General features: G+C 36.4%; 1 long non-coding RNA gene across 1 annotated transcript; it reads right to left on the minus strand.

Moving 5' to 3' along the window:
• Positions 1 to 251: 251 nt before the first annotated feature.
• Positions 252 to 2122, minus strand: LOC137399013 (uncharacterized). The gene is made up of 3 exons (XR_010979116.1): positions 2048 to 2122; positions 1182 to 1314; positions 252 to 343 (listed from the first exon to the last, which is right to left on the minus strand). It is a non-coding gene; the product is annotated as an uncharacterized lncRNA (long non-coding RNA).
• Positions 2123 to 6011: the final 3889 nt, after the last annotated feature.

The raw sequence follows: 6011 nt of genomic DNA on the forward strand, positions 1-6011 counted from the left end.
AACATGTATATGAGTAGACCCTGGTAAGTACATTAACAAAATGTAGCAAATGGATGGAACAGGAAATAACTTGTACACTGTCTAATTATTCATGCCAACTTCACAATGCATTTTCTGTAATGTTCAAGTCAAGTTACAGACGTTTGGAGTTGTCTATTCTACAACCTCTAATACGTAATACAGAGAGCTGGAGTAGAATACTGGAAGAGTATGGTGAATTATAGAGAAGTATATCTCACACCTGAATATGGTCAGAGTGGTTAGTTTATTTGGCATGGCGATGGATAAATATTATTAGTTGTTGTATCCCTTCAGATATTTTCTGATTGTTTTCTGGGAAGAGCTAAAAGAAACGCATTGATTTCACAAAATGTGTTCTATGATAAAGATACCTTGATAGGAGAATGTAAAATATATGGATACATATCATTATATGTAGGAGTTTATGTAACAAAACACCTGACTGAATACCTATTAAATGTCAACAGTTGGGTAGAATATATTATATAATTATATAATGGATTCTGTGTGAGAAGCACTCAAATGTGTACCTATTAAATGTAAGTCAACAATTACAATATATAGTACCACCTCTGTCCCTAGTAAGATATTATTATGGAATATATGTACACATGCGCATTGGAGTCATAAACTAGCATATAAATACACTCATTGTATTATATGATAATTTATCTATTATTATACAGATCTCGAAGTTTGTGTGGTAGTACTTCAATTTGTCCTGCTATAGCTATTGATATCCTGAAATTAAAAGCTTGCAATCTGCTGGATTTGATCTGGGAGCCTTCCATCACCAGGCAAATATCTTACCAATTATTCTATGCAAGATTGGTGAATTCATTTGGCGGGATATGTCGCTATGTGGGTAAAAATAAGCTACCGCTCTCCGTTACGGCGCAGCGTCATTTTGTACTTGCTTTCATGAGTCTTATTAGTAAGAGCCGTAGATAACTGGCTTATCAAATTAGCCATTTGCAATGTGCCAGGCTAACGGCAAACAGCAAGCAACTACAATACTTGTCACTGCTCTTAGTAAGATGTTATTATGAAATATATGCACACTTATGTGCATTGGAGTCATAAACAAGCACACGCAATATATGCATTGTATTATACTACAGTACAGACTATTATTATAGATACATAAAACAAGAACTCACCATGTATATAGTATACAGATACTTAAAAAGGGTATGCCTAGCTTCTTCAGAAATAACCAGTTGACCTCCGATCTCCTTGACCATAGAGTAGCGTAAGGCATAGACTAAGTCCTCATAGAAAAGAGTAGATGTGCTAAAACATCAAAGAGTCCATATTTCACATAAAGAATGATATTTTAGCATCCCTAGTTAGAATCATTATACAGTTTATATGGTTTACACAGTCATCACCTGTACACTTTATACAGTCATCACCTGTACATTTTATACGGTTATAACCTGTACACTTTATACAGTCATCACCTGAATACTTTATACAGTCATCACCTGTACCCTGTGACCAGTCATCCTCTGTACACTTTATACAGTCATCCCCTGTACACTTTATACAGTCATCACCTGTACTCTTTATACAGTCATCCCCTGTACACTTTATACAGTCATCCCCTGCAGACTTTATACAGTCAGCACCTGTACCCTTTGACCAGTCATCCAATGTACACTTTATACAGTCATCACCTGTACACTTTATACAGTCATCACATGTACACTTTATATAGTCATCACCTGTACACTTTATACGGTTATCACCTGTACACTTTATACAGTCATCACCTGTACACTTTATACAGTCACCACTTGTACAATGTATACAGTCATCATCCATTCACTTTATACAGTCATCACCTCTACACTTTACACAGTCATCACATCTACACTTTATAGAGTCATCACCTGTACACTTTATAAAGTTATCAACCGTACACATTATACCGTCATCACCTGTACACTTTATATACACTTTAAATACTAACCGAAATACAGTATGTATGAACATAACAACGATCGAACAAATTGGGACTCACTTCCTGTCAGTGACTAGCGTGTCCATGAACAGTGTGGTTATGTCTTCATCCCTTTCTGGTATTGGCGTGTACGGCCTGCAAGAATACATTTCTAATAAAACATACAGTTGAACATGAATAACTCAACCTTAAAGGGACTGAGTGAAAGTGTTTGGGCTATCAGAGCATACAGGTTATTCACACACTGTCATGAGTGCATGTATTTACCTTATGATACATGTAAATACACCGACAATATATAAGTATAGAATCACATTATTGGTGGTAAACTAAGAGGATTGCAACAATTGAGTTTAGGACCTGCAATAATAAATTCATGGCCAAACATATTTGCCTTTAAAGTAAAACTGATAGAATGTTCTAGAGCGACAGAATTGGCACCTAGAGTAAAGCAATATTTGTTTTACTGCGCTGCAAAGAAACCAACGACTAAAAATTATGACAAAATTAATAAGATTATGTGCACTGCATTATAAGGATATACAAGTAATTTCACTATTTAAATGGCACACCAGTAACTCTAGTACTGTAATAGAAAACTAGTAAGTCTGCTGCTATCACGGTACACTAATAACTGCACCACCATAATTGTATGCTTATAACTCTACTACTGTAACGGTACACTAATAAATCTACCACTATAATGTTACACTAGTAAATCTACTACTATTAAAGTACTAATAGATGTGTATTGAGTGTAGCTTCAATTAAAACTGGCAAAGCATATGGTGATGAGGAATTATCAGAGAAGAAAAGGGTAAAATATGCTGAGTCTTTCCCCCAAACTATGAAAAATCTCTGCTCATACAACATGAAGACTTTACAAAAACCTTAACCTTTAGTGTGACTAGTTACTCTCCATGATAAATTTAGATAAGAGAAGATGCAAAAACTGATAAATAACACAATAAAATAGAAGACGTTGAAATTTGTTTTCATCAGAATCACCATCTGAACAATAATCAATACAAAGTTGATCATCTAGTCAGTCAGGAAATCAAAAAATATCTTTAGGAAATAAAGCAGTTGGTAAGACACTCTGATGTTTTAACATACAAAGTACATCTTCAAACTACTTAATTTTAGATTAAGAGGTCTGGTCACACTAAACCTTTTAATACAAAATACTAAACCTCTGAAAACTAATTTATTCCTAGTTATTTGTATAATACACAAATAACTATAATTCAGTGATTTGACCATGATATATAGATGCTCAGCTGCATTTAATATAGTTAAATCTGAATTAAAAGGAGTCCATCTTTGTAAAACTTCTTCGAGCGCCATAAACTAGTACAAAAGTTACCCCACTTATCTTGTTTTTGCTATTCTTCTGATCTTTTTTCAATTAAATCTAATTATGGTCTGCCCCAACAAGGATGATGAGGTGATTACTTTCCTGGACTTTGTTATCGATACCAACACTTTTCGAAAAATAGGTGGCAAGCCTTAAAGGTTGACTTGCAACAAAATTCACATTACAGTTTTTTGTTATAAAAAGATTCACCATGTCTTACTCTGTTGTGTTGTAGGTGCCAAATATGTGGAAATGTGATTACAAACTCTTAAAAACTCTAAAACAAAATTTCGCCGTAGTTTGGAATCTCTTTATTTTTTTGACGTAGTCATGACAGTTTGGTTATTGTCATAGATATAGTAAACCCTAGATTGGCGAATAGCTATCCTTACAATGGAGCAAAAGTGAGGCCTATAATTGGCTGTTGTTTTCACGACGTTACATCGCAGTGATGTGCATCACAGCATCAGAGCCTTCTATTGAGCAATGAGTTTAGCAGTGAAAGCATGCTTGTCACACTAGTTTTTAAGTCATAAACGTAACAGTAAGACCATATTCTTAGTTAAATGTCACCAGAGGTGACTACAACACCCCAGATATATCATGAATTGTCCATAACAAGACAGAACTTCATCTCAAAACAAGAAGTTCTCAACAATATCATAAGCTATCTATGCTAATTAAAGACACCAAGCTGAAAGCTGCTAGTGGAAAATAATAGGAAAACCTTCATCGGTTTTGAGTCAGCAGCCAAATCTGTACATAGCATTGCTCAATATCTTTTCAGCGACTACCCTTATATCAACTACTTCATAACCTTTAAGATCAACCAAGATCACATTGAGACTCTGTTTTCCACTATACGATCTATCATGGAAAAGGTAGGGTGGCTATAACAATAACCTGGATGTGCAGTGCTTTAGATCTGCACTTCAAGCACTGCTCATAAAGGCAGATATCACACCAAGTCCTAATGCTAACTGTATTAATCTGGATGTGAGCAGTGTAGAAATAATAACTGTAGCCATTTTTGTGGTCTCTATGATGACCGGATTATTGTGTGTTATTATGTCATACTCTGTCTTTGTGTGGTCTCCATAATGACCTTGTTATTGTGTGTTATTATGTCATACTCTGCCTTTGTGTGGTCTTCATGATGACCCTGTTATTGTGTGTTATTACATCATACTTTGCCTTTGTATGCTTCTGTGTGGAATAAAATCAGTCAGCCAGTAAACATCCAAGTGAGCAGAGGGAATTTCTTCACGCACTTTCAACAGGTTATGGGCCCAGTTCACAATGGCTTCTGAGGATAGATACACAATTGACAAACTCACAACACAGAACTACTCCACATGGAAATTCCAAACGAAACACCTCTTGCTAGCCAAAGGATTATATTCTATAGTCGATGGTAGTGAAGAAGAGCCTACAACAGGGGATGATGCTAAAAAGGACTACCAAAGGAGAAAACAGAAAGCATTTTCTCACCTAGCACTTGGTGTGAGCAGTGTATCTTGGTGTGAGCAGCAGTATTAGCTAGTGTATCTAATATCTGACTGTGAAGAACCCAATGAAGCTTGGAAAAGGCTGAAAGAACACTTTGAAAGAGACACAGTAGCAAATAAACTCTTTCTAAAGAAACAATACTTTAGATCCGTCATGAGAGAGGGAGAATTGATATCTAATCATATAAAGCATATGAAGGAACTTACGGATAAGTTAGCTGCTATAAAAGCTCCTATTTCTGAGGAGGATCAAGTCGTAACCCTTCTTGGAAGTTTGCCGGACAGTTTTGAGAATGTCGTAACTGCACTAGAAGCAAGGGTTGATGACTTGACTCTAAACTTTGTTCACCAGACATTGATAAATGCTGAACAAAAGAGATCAGCATCATCGACAACTACTGACACCGCCTTAATGTCGACACCGCAACATCGAACACTACCAAGAGCAAGAGCATGCTATAACTGTGGCTCAATGACTCACCTGCAACGTAAATGCCCGAAAAATCGTTATAAAACCGCCGACAGATCAAAACACAATGCAAAGCATGTTTCGACAGAACAGTCGTCTGATGACAGTAGCAATGGTGAAGCCTACACAGTCTCCGAGACTGTTGATCAACAGAATAATGCATACATGGCATGGATTATTGACTCCGGTGCATCGAAACCCATGACTGCAAGTAGACAATTATTTTGTGAATATGAGGAACTAACAAGCCCTGAGAAGGTAAGCGTTGGAGATGGTAGAATCATTGATGCTGTAGGTGTTGGTAATGTCAAGATTGCCCTGACACATCGTAAGGTTAAAAAACACGTTACCCTGTATGACGTACTCTATGTTCCTGATTTAGCTGTAAACTTGTTCTCTGTACGTGCTGCAACCAGTCATAACAAGACTGTGGAATTTGGTAGTAAAATGTGCTGGATTAAGGATAGCAAGGGACGTGTTAGAGCTAAGGGTGCTCTTGTTGGTAGAATGTTTCACCTTGACTGTCAACCGATCATAAACACGGCTGCTGTAACCGGTGACATTTGGCATCAAAGATTAGCTCATGTCAACAACACAACTCTCACTACAATTAGTCGTGATAAAGACAATTGCATTCCAAATATAGATAAATCTGAGTTGACTTTCTGTGAGGGTTGTGTCAAAGGTAAG

The sequence above is a fragment of the Watersipora subatra genome, chromosome 6 (assembly GCF_963576615.1).
Source record: "Watersipora subatra chromosome 6, tzWatSuba1.1, whole genome shotgun sequence".
Taxonomy (NCBI): domain Eukaryota; kingdom Metazoa; phylum Bryozoa; class Gymnolaemata; order Cheilostomatida; family Watersiporidae; genus Watersipora; species Watersipora subatra.